At 44.9% G+C, this 18,147-nt stretch overlaps 2 long non-coding RNA genes across 5 annotated transcripts in view; one reads left to right on the top strand and one right to left on the bottom strand.

Moving 5' to 3' along the window:
• Positions 1–18,147, top strand: part of LOC144780854 (uncharacterized) — a 502,533-nt gene that overhangs the window by 401,523 nt on the left and 82,863 nt on the right. The window lies entirely within an intron of this gene.
• The window catches only part of LOC144780855 (uncharacterized), an 800,768-nt gene continuing 793,078 nt past the window's right edge, over positions 10,458–18,147 (bottom strand). Inside the window, exons 11-13 of the long non-coding RNA XR_013600814.1 lie at positions 11,353–11,437; positions 11,153–11,263; positions 10,458–10,907 (exon numbers count right to left, since the gene is read on the bottom strand). This is a non-coding gene — a long non-coding RNA (uncharacterized LOC144780855). The remainder of the gene's footprint in view (positions 10,908–11,152; positions 11,264–11,352; positions 11,438–18,147) is intronic.

Genomic DNA, 18,147 nt, shown 5'->3' on the forward strand with positions numbered 1-18,147 from the left:
GTTCACGAAGTGCCTGGCGACAGTGGCTGTGCACCTCAGGAGGCAAAACGTTCACGTTTACCCTTATCTGGACGACTGGCTTGTCCAAGCAAAGTCGGCCCAGCAGTGCGCCGCCAGCATGTCCCACACCATTCACCTTCTTCACGATCTGGGATTCTCACTGAATTATCCGAAGTCGCACCTTCAGCCAGCCCATGTGCGGCAGTATCTGGGCGCGACAATAGATACTCTGGCAGCCACGGCTCAGCCAAATTCGGTGAGGATCGACAGCATTCAGTCGCTGATCCAGAAGTTCAGACCACAACACTCGCTTCCAGCAAGAGTGTTCATGCAGTTGATAGGCATGATGGCCTCCTGCATCTTCATAGTCCCGCACGCGAGGCTACATATGCGTCCGCTCCAAGAATGCTTGGCTCATCAGTGGACTCAGGCTCAAGGACAGTTGAACGACCTAGTGTTGGTGACCGGTCGGGCATACAACTCTCTGTATTGGTGGAATCCACACAACCTTTGCAAAGGCCGACCGTTCCAAGAGCCTGTGCCACAGATTATCCTGACGACAGACGCATCTCTCCAGGGATGGGGAGCTCATGTACTCCACTACACGGTGCAGGGACTATGGACAACGCAGCAAAAGAAGATGCACATCAACTACCTAGTACTGATGGCAATCTTCATGGCGATGAAGGCATTCAAAGTACATCTGTGCAACAAGGTCGTGTTGATCCGGACGGACAACATGACGGCCATGTACTACATTCAAAAGCAGGGAGGTACACACTCTCCACAGTTGTCTCATCTGGCTCAGAGCATGTGGAAGTGGGCCATTCAGAGGAACATCTTCCTCATGGCGGAACACCTCCCGGGCAAGGACAATCAGATGGCGGATCTGCTCAGCAGGTACAGCCACCAAATGCACAAGTGGGAGATACATCCATCAGTACTACGCCCGTACTTCCAGCAGTGGGGTCATCCAGAGATAGACCTGTTCGCCACAAGGGAAAACGCAAAATGCCAAAGCTTTGCCGCCAGGTTCCTTCACCCACAGTCGCAGGGCAATGCGATATGGTTGAACTGGTCAGGCAGATTTGCGTACGCTTTTCCCCCAGCGCCTCTCATACCGCTGGTGGCACGAAAGCTAAAGCAACACTCGATGACACTCATCCTGGTTGCTCCAACGTGGGCACGCCAACCATGGTACACCACGTTTCTAGAACTCTACGTGGTACCGCATCAAAGGCTGCACCTCACACCAAGGCTTTTGACGCAGAGCCATGGAGACATTCAGCACCCAGATCCGCAACAGCTCAACCTGGCGATCTGGCTCCTGAGGTCTTAGAATTTGGCTACCTTAACTTGCCTCCTGACTGCATGGATATCATACGGGAGGCAAGAAAGCCCACCACCAGAGCTTGCTATGCAGCAAAATGGAAGCGGTTTGTCGTTACTGTACAGAACACAACATCAACCCGCTAGATGTATTTACTCACAACATCATTTGTTATTTGTTACATCTTTACAAATGCAATCTAGCATATGCTTCCATTCGGATACACTTATCCGCCATAGCGGCTAATCTTCAAAACAGGCAGCATCTCTCCGTTTTCAGAGTACCTGCCATTAAAGCCTTTCTAGAAGGACTGAAACGGGTCATTCCTCCCAGGACCCCGCCAGCTCCTGTATGGAACCTTAATGTGGTCCTCACCAGGCTGATGGGCCCACCTTTTGAGCCTCTGCATTCATGCGAGGTTCAGTTTCTAACATGGAAAGTGGCTTTCCTGATAGCCATTATGTCTCTGCGACGTGTTAGTGAGCTCCAGGCGCTCACTGTACAAGAGCCGTTCATACAGATTCACTCAAACAGGGTGGTGCTGCGCACTAACCCTAAATTTCTTCCTAAAGTGGTTTCGCAGTTCCATGTCAATCAAACCATTGAACTGCCCGCATTCTTTCAAAACCCAGAGACAGTAGCCGAAAGAATGCTCCACACTCTTGACGTCAAACGAGCTTTGATGTACTACATCGATAGTACCAAAGACTTTAGGAAGACACAACAACTCTTTGTTGCCTTTTCAGCCCAGCACAAAGGCAACCCCATTTCCAAAGCAGGTATAGCCAGGTGGATCGTTAAGTGTATTCAGATTTGCTATCACAAAGCTAAGCGCACTTTAACGGTCCCCCCCAGAGCCCACTCCACCCGCAAGTTGGGGGCCTCCATGGCTTTCCTTGTTAATATCCCTTTGGAAGATATTTGTAGAGCAGCCACATGGTCCACACCACACACATTTACTAAACTCTACTGTGTAGATGTGCACTCCAAGCAGCTGTAGGGCAGGCTGTTCTTAAAACACTTTTTCAGACGTCTGCAGCTGGCACAGGCAGCCGCCGTTAATGGAGGGACTGCTATGTATTCTATGCTATAGATATGAATTCAGCAGCCCACATGCCTCGAACTGAATATGCTACTTACCAGTATGCATCTTTTCTTGGCATGTAGGGCTGCTGACATTCATATTGCCCGCCCTCCTCCCCGGCGCCTGTAGCGCCTGCAGAATTTTACACTTACTCTTAGCATGGCCATCGCTCACACTGTTACACTCCATCTTCGCCACAATGGCTAAAAACAATCTGGGGATGGAGTCGATGCCCATGCGCACTGTAGTCCAGGGGAGGAGCCACCTATCTCGTGATACTTCGAAGACTCTTCCAGGACAACAATGTGCAATCATCCGGACCCAAAACTAGGCGGCGATCTATGCTATAGATATGAATGTCAGCAGCCCTACATACCAAGAACAGATGCATACTGGTAAGTAGCATATTCATTCCCACTGAGGCTGGCATCCAACATCGATACAAGTCAATAATGTTGAACACATTTGGCTCCACAAGTAAGACAGAGAGTGGTTAGGTTTCAAAACCATGAAGGTTTATCAAAGGGGTAGCAAAGTTTTATACTCAAATCATCAAATTAGTTTTTAATCAATACAATAATGTGTTAGTCAATATATTCAAAGCAAATCAAAGATCACAAACACACACTATTACCCATTCTCAAAGGTACATTAAGCAGGGTCAGCTCTACCATAAAGAGACCACCCTATCTTGCTAAGTCAGGGAAAGGTTCTGCTACCCATGATTCCCACACAAAGGGCCGATTGCTTTAAGGTGCGTGAAGATAACACAAATGTATTATTTTCACAGGCTGCTGCAGAATGATCCTTCTCTACCGTGCTTTGGACTTATGGTTATCTGCAACATAATGAGATATGCTTGGTCCAAGAAGTACTCTGCACATGCTCGTTGGTGTGTTCTGAACAGATTGTGTAAACACAACTTTTCACATAGGAACAGAAAACAAAAGTAACACCATTTGAGATTGCTGGTTCATTTTCTCCTGAAATAAAGAAAGATACACAGTATGGAACAAGATGTCAGCCAGACACTGCACTAACCATTTCAAAATGAGGTCTACATTAGCTGTTGTCAGTCTAAGCGTGAATAGTGCACACCTAGTACATTTGTGTATTACATGTTAACATCAGTATGAATTTCAAAACATTTAATAGTGAACATATCATCACCACAAGCACAGACACAGCAGTAGGTTTAGTATGTTCAGATTCTGACCCTCCACCATTGCCATTCCTGGGTCACGGTTTCCCCCACTGGGTACATACCTAATCCTGCAGCATTGCTGCCCCCATATATAGGGCTGTAAACTTTAGAAGATAAAGGAAAAGGTGGAGGTTCAAAGAGAGCGAGTGGGATATCGAGTTTCAAATAAAGAAGCAAAGCTTGCTAGTGAATAAAACAAAATGGAAGGGACAGAGAGGAAGACATTAATCAGAAAGAGGAGGATACAGGAGATGAAGCGTGCTAATGTCTTAGAATTGCGACAGTATGAGCTTCCAACGGCCACTGTAGCTCCTTCCCGGGAGAGATGCATCTCAGACTAGTACCCCTCCATGTCCAATAAGTTCATGGGTGGATTTCTTAACTGGCACCGAACCTGTTTCCGTTATGTGTAGATGAGAAAATATAGTTACTAAGCACTTTCCTTAGCGGGCAACGTGGCTCCAATGGAGCGTAGTAGAACGACCTGAAGGTTTCTATCATTTTCGGATTTGGGTGGAACATTAACATAGCCTTAGAGCCCGCCATAGCGGACTTGACTTGGCCATTAAAGGCCTGCTTCAGTGTTAAAGGCCCAAGCCCAAGGCCATTAGAAACCACTACGAAGGGCCCTAAGGCTATTAGAACATTCTGCCCCTAGAGGGACAAATATTCTAATTTTTTTAACAAAGGTCTCACGGAACCGAGGGGATTGAAATCCCCTTGGGCATCATGAGGCCTTTGTTAAACATTAAAATGTTTATGCTCAGGGTGTCTACCAGCCGTTAGAAGACCAGAGCACTCCATTTTTTCCAATGGGGCGCCCAAACATTCCAATGTTCTCATCAGTATTAAAACAATTTAAAAGTCCTAGGAAGATGCTGAATATGAATTGGAAAACATTTTTTTTATAGGACCTTTATTGTTTCAGCAAGGAAATACAGATATGGGCCTACAACCAATCAGGCCGGCCGCTAAACAAGTCAGAAATAGAGCAATACATTACAGAAAAAGACAGTGGCACGGAAATCAAGGTCTGAAGAGCCTCCAGGATAGAACACGTGTAAACTTAGACTATAAGAACAAGGATCCAAGAAGGTGCAATTTTCAACAAAGAGAAATAAAATCAAATCAATGGTGTACAGTCATACATGCTCCTACGATAGCAAACAAAAAGCAGAAAACTCGCCAGCAGTGTAAATATATTCGAAGTAATCGGGGATAGGGCCTTTGGGTCAGGATAGTCATAAAAACACATACAGTGCGGTGCGAACTATGCCCCATCCCCAAAGCGCAACACATTGTAGGTAACATAAAAGACGACGTCATCGAAAAGAGAAAGACAAAGGGCCATAAAGACAAAGAAAGGACAAAGTAACATTCCCATCCCCCTACCCCCCACCCTGTACCCCTGCAGAAGGTTACGGCCTACCCCCTCCCCCCCCCCCCCCGGAGCGTGCCTGTCGCCCTAATTAAGAAACCCGAAATATAGAGAAGAAGAGAGAAAAAAGAAGAAGGAAGAAAAAATAGTGGAGGAGGACCATCCACCCGGCCCCCCCCGAAATCGCATGCAATAATCGTCAGACAGCAATGGAACAAGGACTACGGAAAAAAAAAAGTAATCATGTACAGCACAATCAATGATATCCCCGCTGAGTGTCCCTTAAATCACCGTCAAACAATAAGAAGTCCCACCATGTCCCGAATGATCTCACCCCTGGCCTCTTCTATCCATAGTACCAGTGTACATTTCGCTATCAAGCGGCATACAAAATAGCATGGGGGGTTGAAATGTTCCAGGAGAATCTGGAAGTGTTGTCGCTCCATCGGGCGTCAGCTACCAGTACCCCGCCAAAGACGCATGGCGGAAATCTGCCTGTATCAATACCAACACCGACAACAACCTCCAGTCCGAACACAGTTTCGCCAGCCATGGAAAAGGAATCACTCGAGGCGGCAAGCGCTGAAACACCGCCGGGGCCGCCCAAAACACGGATCGACGCCGTTCCGTCACTCGCCAAGCAGACAGGGGCTCCAGTGAGTCAATCACCTGTGCAATAGCTGTATCCACAGCAGTCTCATGAACCAAGGCCATCCGTGACTCCACAGATTTAAACGTAGCGGAGGCATCCGTCAGTGACATAGAGGCAGGCAGATCGGCGCCTACACAGGAAGAAACCAAGCCTACGTGGAACGGCGGAACAACAATGGCGGCCATCTGTCTTCCCAGTTCCCGGGCCTCCCGGATCAGGGTCATTTGCAGGGTTGTTAATGCAGCCAGGACATCTCTGGGCGTGGGCTCTTTCTCATGATGCCAGCCCCCGGGACTCTCTTGTACAGCGGTTTCTCCGTCCGGGTGGAGGGGGCGGATAAGGGTGCCATCCGCCATCTTAGCCCTTACGGCCTCCTCCTTCTCTGTCACACCTCAGGACCGGGCCCCACACCAGGATGCAACAGGATTCACAGGCGGACCCCAAAAATTAAAGCGGGCATCACAACGGAGGGTCACCAAAGGGCTAAACAAATTCTCTGCCGCTCCCCGGGAGATACCCGTCAGTCCCGGGAGAAGCTGTTAAGGCCCTGGCATCACACTGAGGGGGGGTCGAATCTCGTGGTTTCCCTCCGGTCCTGAGGTATCGCACTTCCCGCAGAGCAATCTGCTATTTGGAGGAGGTCGGCACTGTCGTCGTTGGCCGGCAGATCTCAGATTTCCTCCGACCGACTCCCCGCCGCAGCCAGAGGCCGCTGTTGTTGCAGTCGCGGCCGGATACTCCTCCCACTCGAGATCCCGGTCTCGGCACAGTAAAGGCCGCCAAACAAACGGGGCATTTCTTCGGGTCCACCGCACGGAGAAGCACCAGGAGCAGACGGTAAGTGAACGGTGTCCTTCGCCTACGTGCAGGTTGAGAGGGCTCACGGAGCCAAGCGTTTATGCAGCCATCCCGATCGCCATCTTCGCTCCTCCCCTGGAAAACATTTATTAATGGAATTTTCAAATCAAATAAAATCAAAGATAGCTTTATTTGATTTAAAGTTAAATCATAAAAGCACAAGTATAATATGCATGTTCAATAAAGTACATAATAAACAGAACTTAGAAACCTTGAATAAATACATCACATCTACATGATTAAAAGCCAGGATTCCAGTTACACATAGTTTTCCTACATCTAAGAGCATTTTATTTTGTTTTTAAAAAGAATGCAACAGACTTTGTAAACATTTCATTACATAAACTTTGGATAAATACATCATATCTGCATGAGCCAAGTTCCAGTTTCACATAGAGTTCCTAAACCTAATGACATTTTTTTTTTTTAATGGAGCAACAGACTTCGTGAACATTTCATTATCCAGAGTTTGTAGCATCAAGAATGCTATACGACATTGTCTTAAGCCCAAAGTTTTCAGAATGGGAATTATAAACCTCTTCCTAGGACTTGAATAAAATTTATAAAATAAGACAATGTGCATTGTTGATTGGCTTGATGAGTCATCACATGGGCATAGCACCAAGTTTCTAGTCCAATCATTAGTAACTGGGAAGCCAATGAGTCTGTGAAAAATCCCCAGACGAAAAAGGGTCAAAAGCATTCGATCAAAGCTACCCAGAACTTGGACTAAGTATGGCTGGATGCCAGAACATGTTAGCATCAGCTGATTGTCCCTAACAGGTGTTTTTACACTCTCTTTAGACCATCTCTGATTTTGTAAATTGGCCAGACAATCTCCTTTCAATACCTTGCTTGAATTAGGAGCCATGCTCTCTGGCCTCTCATAATATTCGGGGTGGCCGATTTCACTCGCTAAGTGTTTAATATAACAGATCTAGGGAATAGAGGAAACCTTATCAAGAATTAGGAAATCCTTAATAATGTCACGATTAAAACTGGTCTCGTTTGTCACCCAAACCTTATGCCACAGCAAGATCGGATCGATTCTAATCAAATCCGAAATTAATGGGATACCAAGCTCGGAATGACAAATAAAATTAGCAGTTGAGCTTGGAACAGCCAACAGATATTTTGTAAATGCATTCTCGATCAGCTGTAGTGGCTACTCATCTGTGAACCCCCATATGCCTGCTCCGTACAAAGCTGTCGATAGACACTTTGACTTGTATATTTGTAGTAGTTCAGGGACTGGTCTGCGACCTAATTTTCTAGCAAAATTAGTCACAGCACCTGTGGCTCTTGAAAACATAATTTTCCTTGACTGGACAGCAGCAGACCACGTCCCCGCATGGTCAAGTTGATCCCCAAATAAGAGAATCTGTTAGTGCAATTAATTTTATTACTTTTGATAACAATGTTGCAACATTTGGTGCTCTTCTTTCCACATTTCATTATAAAGGTTTTATTAGTGTTCACACTCAAACCCCTGTCTTGCATGAAAGTAGGAAAGTTAGTTACTATTCTTTGTAGCCCTAACTGAGTATGTGCCATTAAAACCGCAACATCTGCGTAAAGTAAAACTGGAACTGGACCCTTATTAATAATAGGTGGTGCACAGACATAATATCGACTCCAAAATATCGTTTGGACAAAATATCGAGTCAAAAATATCGTTTGGACAAAATATCGACAGGACAGAATATAGACAGCCAAAATATCGTTTTTAAGGTAAGTGAAGTAATATCGTTTTTATTTTTAGGGTTCAGGGTCAGTTTTGGGTTTTTGGGTAAAGGGGTATTTTTAGGGTTCAGGGTCAGTTTTCAGTTTTTGGGTAAAGGGGTATTTTTAGGGTTCAGGGTCAGTTTTCAGTTTTTGGGTAAAGGGGTATTTTTAGGGTTCAGGGTCAGTTTTCAGTTTTTGGGTAAAGGGGTATTTTTAGGGTTCAGGGTCAGTTTTGGGTTTTTGGGTAAAGGGGTATTTTTAGGGTTCAGGGTCAGTTTTCAGTTTTTGGGTATTATTTTATTATATTTTGTTACTATATATATATGTTTAATAAATATGAAATAAAAAAATATTTATTTAACTTTCATTAATTATTTAATTATTATAAGTTAATTTAAGTAATTTGAAGTATATTTTAGTAATTAATTATTAATATTAATTTAATTTAACACTGTTTTTAGTAAATACGATATTATTTACAACTATATTTTTGTAAACGATATTTTTAACTCGATATTTTTGTACTTACCTGTTTGTAGATAGAAACTCGATATTTTGACTGTCGATATTTTGTCAACGATATTTTTGATGGTCGATATTCTGTCCCTCGATATTATTTCAGTGATCCATAATAGGCTAATCCCAGCAGGATCTGTTAAGTATTGACCAAGGCCATTAACATATAAAGCAAAAAGAAAAGGAGCAAGCACGCATCCTTGCCTCACTCCATTTCTAATCAGAAATTTAGCTGGGCATTCACCATGTTTCCTGAACTGAACCCTCTGTGCTAAATCAAGGTCCTTGGAGGCAGGTGTATAAAATAGGTTGGATTTATTAAAGCTTAGTTCCAGGTTAAGTTCATTATAAGAAGATAGATAGATGTAATAGAAACCCCACCAGGAGCAGCCTCCCTGCCGCTCATCCTGCCTGCCATCAACTGACACTCTACACTCAAGCCAGGCACCCAAACATTCCATGAAGTCATCAGGCATTCTAACACTCATACTAGCTGAGCAGCAGGGAAGACACAAGTCAATTATAACACCCTTGCCCCTGCATCTCTGTACAGTTCTCTCATAAAAAGTATAAGTCGGGGATCAACACCCATGTCCTCCAGTATAATCCATAACATTTTGTGTCTCACACAGTCAAAAGCAGCGCTAAGGTCTACGAATGCCAAAAAAAGTCATCCCTCCTTCACCTGTGTATATTTACTTATTATCATTCTTAGGTTTAATCCCTGCTCAATGGTCCCCAGACCTGATCGAAACCCATACTGCAGGTTTGAAAGGACACTAGTCTGCCCATATCTGCAGCTTTGTTGTGTAGTTCCTATTTCCCTAAAGAGGTTCTGCGCGTTTGGATAACATACACTATAGGTTTGGCGTAGGACTGAGTCTATAAGCCCCTATCGGGTATGCTAACCTTGTTACCGTGTACCATCTAGCTCACAGGGCCACTAGAATCTTCTTGGCGACAAGAAGGGAGTTGTTTCTTGCAACCACATAACATGACAACCCTGATCTCTCAGAATCCTGGAAACAATAAGATAACGTTTTGCTCAGTCAGTCGTGCATGCTTATGTTTCTCAGAGTTACACAGGAAGTAACAGACGGGCGTTTCAATAAGAATTTATTGAACAGTTGTCTTTCTGGTGTAAGAGATATGAGCTGTTAGAATCGTAACACAGTATGCGAGATATAAGATGCACAGTATTCCCAGCATAAAGAAATAGTATAGCTCTATCATTGTTCAATGAATACATTTGTGTTCATAAAACATATGGCTAAAAATACGAGTAAAAGCACGAGTACTCCAGTAATGCGTTCCTACCTAATTCTACCCAAATGTACCTAACCTTAGGTGTAGGTTTGTGGTAAGGAGAAGGTGCTGTAAGCTATAGGATATTATGCTGTGGTTGGGTATGCCCACAGTCCCTCTAAGTTCTAGTCAGCTCCATACCGGAGAATGAGAGAATTGTGGAATCTCTGTCCAGGTCTCGAACTCTAACACCCCGCAAGGGAAGTTAGAACACTGCGAGCTGGAGTCTCTGCATGCAGGACGACATAGTCTCTGTGTGGCGAGGGGTTAAGGATAGGCTGGAGGTCGATAGGTGATACATCCGTTACCTCCTCCCCGCTACACTCTGGTCAGTGCGTCCGTACGGGAGTCACATGCCCCTCTGGAATAGATTTAAGAAAATGGGCCAGCAAGGGACTTTGTTCAGTTTGTTAATGGCAGCACAAAGGGGACTCTGATTAATTAAGAACCCACACTAGTAAACATTAGTGGCTGAGAATAAACATATTGCTAAAACAAGAAGATGTTACCACACTAACAGAGTAAATGAATACAATAACCAGGTTTTTTAGTCAAAAAGATTATTATTTTCTTTGAAGACAAAGAAATAAACATTTAATTTAACAGGGTACAGAATAAATGCATTTCAAATATACAAGGGGTATTTCATACACTCCTATAATATATAAGAAAGAAGGTCCAAACAGCTGAAATAAAGCAACACAATGATTTCAGCTCCAAGATTAAATGAAAATCAATCGTGGTTGATGATTAACGTGCAGAATTGGACTCAGGAGTCGACGTTCCGGTCTTTGCGAGATTATTTCATAAGACCATCATCAGGACATAGACTTTATGCATCTAAGTGATGACCCTCTGAAAAAATTTAATAAAATAACATGGTATTATAACCTGGTTACATTGATCTTGATCAATAAAATCAGTGATATACATGACCATTATTACAAGGATAAAGTTAAAAAACAGTTTATGTTATAGACATGTTTAGTAAACACAGTCGGCAGATCGTGGCTAAAGCTAAAATAAGTCGGTGTGGCGACTCAAGAACGATCTTAGAGTTGGTATGAAAACACAAGAAATTATGAATAAATCACACTTACTCCACACCATGTAGAGTCCACTTCCTACTTAGGTCAGTGGTATAGACTGATGTAAATCAGAAGGTGGGGACACTGTCAATATTGGAATCAGAAGCATAAATGTAGACAGTACTGAAAAATAAATCAAAAAAGTTTGTTCTGGGTGCTGTTACAGAATGATACGCTAGCAAAGAATTGATCATGTGATCGGTCATTATTACCTTGAGATGTATTTGTAAGAGAGACAGTCACCATTCAATTTCATGGGGTTTATTTCTTCAGTTGTAGCTGATGTGACGTCACAATCTATGATAGAGATAGATAAATCACATGAAATGTCTGGTTGTTGGTCAATAATGAGCTGGTCCAGGACATCAGAGTAATGTTGCTTATCTATATACATAGTAACTAACGCAGCTTCATAAAATCTAAAGCAGCTGCATCAGTGAAAGGCAGTGATTGAAACTGGGAAAAATAACATCTATCTAGCAAGCCGACAAGATTGGTTAATCACGGCAAGCCAAATCATAAGGCTAGGGGTTATAATATTTCAAAAAGTTAATGATAGTGTCAGCTTAAGGTTAAAACGAGGGTCATGACTCTCTCTGCAGCTTAAATTTTGGAAATTTTGGAAATGGCCACGAAAATGCGTGAAACGCATGGTCCGCAGTAGTCACTATCCACCAGTAAGATATTCGAGTAACCGCGATTCAAAGAAAGCATACACGGCAAGGTCGATTTAATCTAATATAACTAACAGCAGTAGTCATTACATACTATGAGACATTCGTTTCTACTGCTGTAGAACACTTTCTGGCAGCGAAAAAATATTGTGGGCAAGGCTCAGAATGAAGCGCACTTGTTACTAAGGCGAACCGGGCGGACACTTACTTGTCAAGATGTATAGCGAGGCAGCAACGTTGTCTGCGACCACGGCGGCCAGCGTATTTTGGCAATAGCAGCTAATAACTCTATGAGAAACGTCTGCTATTTAAAGCAATTTGCAAACTAACGAGAAATCAGATCTCGCGAGAGTACGGCCTGAAGCAAAGATCGGTGGCCATTTTTGGTTGATGTAAACGCAGGGGCCATATTTGAATATGCATCGTAATTCACTCCACAGCTTAAGTTGGATTAACTATGTATTTCTATATAGAATAAACTTGGTTTGAAGCGCTGATATTGAACAAAAGATCAATTGCGCTATTGAAATAAATCAAAAAATTGAGAAAAAACAAAAAATTATCTGAGAGTCGAGCAAACTTCTTGAAATTCACATAGCGATTGAATAGCCAAAATTATCATCTTGTTGATGGTTAGACTCGAGATATTAAACGGAATTTTCGATATTAAAGTTTCAGTATTGATCACACACAAGACTATGAAGTGACCATATAGAGATTATCGTTTCAAGTAAGGGTTCAGTAATTAGATCTTGCCACACAGTGATCCTGATCGTTCGAAATGTGTGCTGGAGAAGGTGCTGTAAGCTATAGGATATTATGCTGTGGTTGGGTATGCCCACAGTCCCTCTAAGTCCTCAGTGCGTACGTACGGGAGTCACATGCCCCTCTGGAGTAGAGGTCTCTAGTTTGCCTGAGCAAAAGGTGGCGTATTTATACCCCAAAGGTGTTATGCATAGTCAGCATTAACATAATATGTGGTTAGTATGGACGTAACGTCTGGCAAAGAAAGACGTCAGGAATGAACCCTGGGGAAGTAAAAGGGGTTCATGCATATGAATGAGGTCTTAATGAAATCAATAGTTCTGTACCGGGGACGTTTTCCAGCAAGAAGGGTCTGTTTCTAAGAGCTCGTTGTTACTTAAAGGTGAACGGATGTAGGTGAAAGACCATGCCTTTACATGGAGTACCTGTTTCTTGCCCAAATAAGGTCTGGGAAATCTATGCCTAAATAAGGGCAACGTGAGTTGTGCCTATAGAAGGGCATGTTTTAGTAAAGCCTAGATTTGGGCACCTATACGGAATACAACAGCTTATTTAAAAGAACCCGCCCTACCACTTTAAGGAGGGAATCCCTCAGGGAGATTGGGCGGTAAAATGTAGGTTCATTTCTATCCCCCTTTTTAAAAATCAGGATTACTATTGCATTAAACCATGAGGAAATAAAGCCGTGACGGCAACAACTACCTAAGACATTTGTTAATAATGGAGCCCAAACAGGAGTATTGGATTTATACAAATCCACAGGGACTCCATCCGGCCCGGAGCTTTGCCAGCTGCACTCTCAATAATTGCACCGTTGAGCTCCTCTACGGAGAAGCATGTAGCTAATGGAAACGTTGTACCTTGTGCATTCGAGGCTTAACCAGAGAAATCTGGGTCTAAATCAATGTGGGCCCGTTTATCATCTTATATAGCGCAGTGAAATGTTGAACCCATTTATACTCACTTATCGCAATTTTTACAGATGGTATATCGCTTGAGGCTAAAAAGGGCGCATTAACTGCTTTCCAAAAGCTATTATTGTCTCTCCGAAGGCACGCATCTTGCAGAACCTGCCACGCAGCCACCCTTATTTGTTCCTTCCGTGCTTTTAAAGCACGCCTATACAAAATCCTGGCCAGTCTTATTTCCTCATGACTTCTATTCTTTTTGTGACGCGCCTTCTGTAGATTCAAATGAGCCTTAGTACATTCCTGGTTAAACCAGCCCTGCACCTTTTGGTGTCTCTGTTTTAATTTAACTGTTAATAAATTCTTAATCTCCCCCGAATAATATTGAAAGCATTTAAGACAGCTTCATTCCCGGCAACCTCGCTGAGACATACTGCAAAATCCTCTTTACACATATATACTCGTTGCTCAATAAATGTATTTGGATCTACTTTGGACCAGCTCTAAGATTGGAGTGGTGTGGCTCACTGGTTAGAGGCGTCAGACCCGGAAGCAGAGAACGGCCCGGGACCAGGGTTCAATTCCCGACGCGGCAGGGTCGTGGACCAGGGTCAGCGCACTCGACAATTCTCGCCTCGGTGCCTACTCTAACCAGGGATCACACTCGGCAACTCTGGGCATTAAGCTTGCCTCATCTCCACAACGGCCCCTCACAAACGCCGGGGATGCCTGGTTTCACCTTGGAAACTCCCAGGAGGGACCATCTCACAGGGAAAGCCAGGACGGGTTCCCCAGCAGTCTCCAGTGCCGGGACGCTTACGGGCAGCTGTGCGCTTTACAAGTCCAACACATTTACATTTTACCCATTAATTCTAGTTAGATCAATATTAAAATCATATTGGGTTCTCGAATTCCTTCTTGCCCCTAACAGGGCTGCCCAAATCAAAGTCGCTCATAGCAATAGAATGAGTTACAAAGTTGCAGCCCTTACTAGAATGTCTATTCGAGGTTAGGACAAAGTCAATAATAGTGTTGCAACCTCTACCATTAAAAGTAGGCCTAAGGGGCACAGTGGTTTACACATATCTTTAGCATAGCCCAGATCAAACTGACCCCGTCGGTATGTGTAAAAAGTGTGCCTGGTCATCATCTCTATCTTAGGCCACAGATACCCTGCCTAATATGTTGGCACAAGAAATGGTTAAAATCCCCTCTCCAAATAATACACATATCACTGGACAGGTCATCTTGCAGTCTGTAAATTCATCAGTACAGATTATCTGCCCTTTGGGGATAATGTTGTAAAAATTTAACAATGCAACACAATACTTTTCATCTACATATAATAGTAAAATCTGATAATCAACTGTCTCAATTTTAACCCCTTGGCCGCGGCGGTAATTCTGCCGCGGTGCTGGGGGGAAATGGAGCCGCGCGGCACCGCCATGCTCGTGATGGAACCACTCCGTCACGAGCCACGGGTGCGCTGTGCTTGTGACGGAGTGGTTCCGTCACGGCCCCGCCCGCTTAATAGAACGGCCGCGCAGGTGCGGAATTCCTGCAGCGTGAGCGGGTGGCCGCGCTGTGATGGAACCACTCCGTCACCAGCACAGCGCGTCCGTGGCTCGTGACGGAGTGGTTCCGTCACAAGCAACACAAGCATGGAAGGTGTTAAGATTTAACTTGTTCACCCCGACAGTATTGGATACATAAATACATATGCCACCCTTGTTTCTCTCGTGGTCCGTAATATTTGTTGGATTGTGGAGGAGTGTGGCTCAATGGTTAGAGCGGCAGACCCTGATGCAGAGTTCTGGCCCAGGACCAGGGTTCAATTCCCGCCTCGGCGGGTCCTGGGCTCAATTTCCTCGGACCTGACAATTCTCGCCTCGGTGCCTATTCTAATCATCGGCCCCACGCTGAAACTCTGGGCAATAGCTTGCTTAACCTCCACACCGGCCCCAACAGCGCTAGGATGCCTGGCTTCACTCTGGGGGTGCCCAGGAGTGGACACTTCACAGGGAAAGGCAGGAAGGGTTCCTAAGCGGTATGAATAATAGCGCCAGGAAACCGCTTGGTGGCAGTGCGCTCTACAAATACCTTGACATTTACATTTACATTTACATTGTGGAATGTTCGGTACTATTTAATGTGTTTTTCCTTCACCATCCAGGTCTCTTGTAAGCATAATATAGAGAACCTTCGACAAAAGTTAACCACTGGGGATCAGATACTTTTGAGGACAACCCTGCGACATTCCAGAAAAGTATTTTACAGGCAGTCCGCCTTTCGTATAATCCCTCTTTTGGTGTAACCCCATCAATGTGGCTATTTGCTTCTTTAGTATGAGTATCCTGTCCCATTAAGCCCGGAGTTATTATTGCAGGTCCCGGAGGGGCAACCCCCATCAGTATGGCTATTTAATTTATTGATACGTGTATCGTGTCCTATTAAATCTAGAGCTGTTATTACAGGTCCCATGGGGGCACGGGGCCCTGGTGCGATGACCAGGTCCAAAGAAGAGCCCCTAAAACAACCTAAAATGTTATTGGGGGCTGGCCCAACCCCTCTCCCATTTTGTGCACTTGATTCGCCTGCTACACTCGGTCAAGCTATGTCCTCGAGTGTAGGTAAGACGTCAAAACGGTTACAAACCGGAACATTCTAGTGACTAATGGGGTTTGCATGTGGACCCCCAGCCTGGGTTATATACTGCTTAACAGCTTGTGGCTGGTAAAAAGACCCTAAAGGTAAGACATTGATACTAAGCATGAGCGCAAAATCCGCTCCAATCGCGGATTTTGCGGATTTTCGGTAAATCCGCGATCCGCGAACTCTCGCGGATTTACCGAGAATCCGCAATCCGCGATCGGAGCGGATTTTGCGGTCAAAAGTTCAAGCCTGCATAATTTACGATGGCGCCGGCAAGCTGCCAGCGCCATCCTCAAATGGTTACTTAATTAGCTTCGACAGGAAGCTCTAATAGATAAGATACAGCAGGGGCTCGAGCGCCTGCTTTATTTTAACAGTTGGAGCTTCCTGTTGAAGCTAATTAAGTAACTATTGCAGGATGGCGCTGGCAGCTTGCCGGCGCCATCGTAAATTATTTCAACGGTGGTGTCTTCTTGAGTAAATATGAAGGGCAGGGTTCATTCGGGCACGACGGTCCTGGCACAAAAAAATAAACCTCAACAGGAAACACTTGCAGATATCAATAAAGCATGTGCCCTAGTTGAAGCTTTAATTCAGTGACTCATTGATCAGCCCAAAAATTAATCTGCTGCTCTGATCGGTCTCTGCCCTTTTATACACACAAGAGGCATGCTCGCATGGACGCCCCGTCCGTTTGGCCCCGCCCACACACTCGAGGTGTGCACCGTCTTCCCGCCATTTACCCACTATGATGGACATTTCACTAAAGGGACCCCTGCGCACTGCGGCGCGATTGCATAGTAACACACACTTGGTCGCTGGAACTAGTTGAAGTGCAAATGCAGTGACTCATTCATCAGCCCAAAAAAAATCGTGAGCGTCGGGAGGCTGGGCAGATGTGCCTTCTTCCCAAATATCCCATCGATGCTGCTCTGATCGGTCTCTGACCTTTTAGACACACAAGAGGCATGTGCGCTCGCGTGGAAGCCCCGTCCGTTTGGCCCCGCCCACACACTCGAGGAAGCCCCGCCCCCAATCCGCAAATCCGCTGAATCCGCTAAATAGGCGGATTTTGCGGATCCACGATCCGTGGATCCGCTAAATCCGCGAATCGTGGATCCGCAAAATCCGCCCATGCTTAATTGATACCAGTATGTATAACGTATGAATTCCCTGCCCTTGATAAAATGGCCTGTACTAGGTGTGGGTCACTAAAGGTCAATACGACACAGTCGCCCTGTAGGGTTTTCCGTCTCTCCCTACCCAAGTGACTCGTCTGGCCGTTTTAAATTTAGCAAAGAGAGCTTCTGTTAGACCAGTTTTTCCGCCCTACCAAAATAGTGTTTTATTATGCAAGGCCTCTCAGGCTTCAGACACTAATGTAAGTGGACCTGGGACATTAGCGACAATTACTGTAGAGGGAGTTACTCGAGGGGGTAGTTGGAGAAATGTATTGCACATGGTCGCCGTGGATTCGGTGGCCGTGCCAGATACCCGCCAACCTTGTAGCCTTTCAAGACCTTTTCCCTTGAGTATCCATCAGCCTCATACTTTGCCGGCAACCTAGTAGAAGATGGTGCAGCTAGAACTGCACCATGGGGAACCCGATGAACCGTAGGGCCTAAAGCCAAGCTTTCTTGTGGGGCAATTTGTAAGAGTGGGTTATCCTTGTGTGATTTTAAAACTACTGTGGAGCAGGGCATGATGTGAGATTTTGCGTCAATGGTGCTATTGATAACCCTGTCATCGCCATTCAAAAAACCTTTGCTAGCCCCCACTCTATCTGTTAATTTAGTCAATGCGTCGACAATATAATTATGCAAATCATCTATTTTCCTAATAATTTTACAGAGTTTGTCCGACTGGCCCACTAGAAGAGGTGTGGCGCCGCAGCCAGGGCGACTGACGCTGGAATCTGGGGACCACGGTTCGATCCCCGGCTCCGGCGGCAGGTTAGCCCAGCACCATGTGACTCTGGGCAATAGCTCGCTTAATCTTCCCAACGGCC

The sequence above is a fragment of the Lissotriton helveticus genome, chromosome 9 (assembly GCF_964261635.1).
Source record: "Lissotriton helveticus chromosome 9, aLisHel1.1, whole genome shotgun sequence".
NCBI lineage: Eukaryota > Metazoa > Chordata > Amphibia > Caudata > Salamandridae > Lissotriton > Lissotriton helveticus.